General features: G+C 65.3%; 1 protein-coding gene across 1 annotated transcript in view; it reads right to left on the bottom strand.

Moving 5' to 3' along the window:
- The window catches only part of KIRREL1 (kirre like nephrin family adhesion molecule 1), a 35,866-nt gene that overhangs the window by 5,880 nt on the left and 29,747 nt on the right, over positions 1-239 (bottom strand). The window lies entirely within an intron of this gene.

Genomic DNA, 239 nt, shown 5'->3' with positions numbered 1-239 from the left:
CCCCCCCCCCCCCCCTCTTGCTCCCAGCATCCCCCGGGACTCACTGTGTGCACCCCTGATGGCTCTGGGGCTGGGGGAGACTCCAGTGCCCCTCACCCCTGCCTCACTGTTAACCCCTCATTGGCGCGACTGTTAACCCCTCATTAGGTATTTGGGTCCCCCCAGCCCTTCTGCCTCTCCAGGCTCCGGCACGTAGTAGGGAAATGGCTCCTCTCCCTTGTGGGTGCATTGGGGGGGGG

This window comes from Alligator sinensis, unplaced genomic scaffold, assembly GCF_000455745.1.
Source record: "Alligator sinensis unplaced genomic scaffold, ASM45574v1 scaffold811_1, whole genome shotgun sequence".
NCBI classification, from domain to species: domain Eukaryota; kingdom Metazoa; phylum Chordata; order Crocodylia; family Alligatoridae; genus Alligator; species Alligator sinensis.
This window is presented reverse-complemented; position numbering and strand designations above follow the sequence as displayed.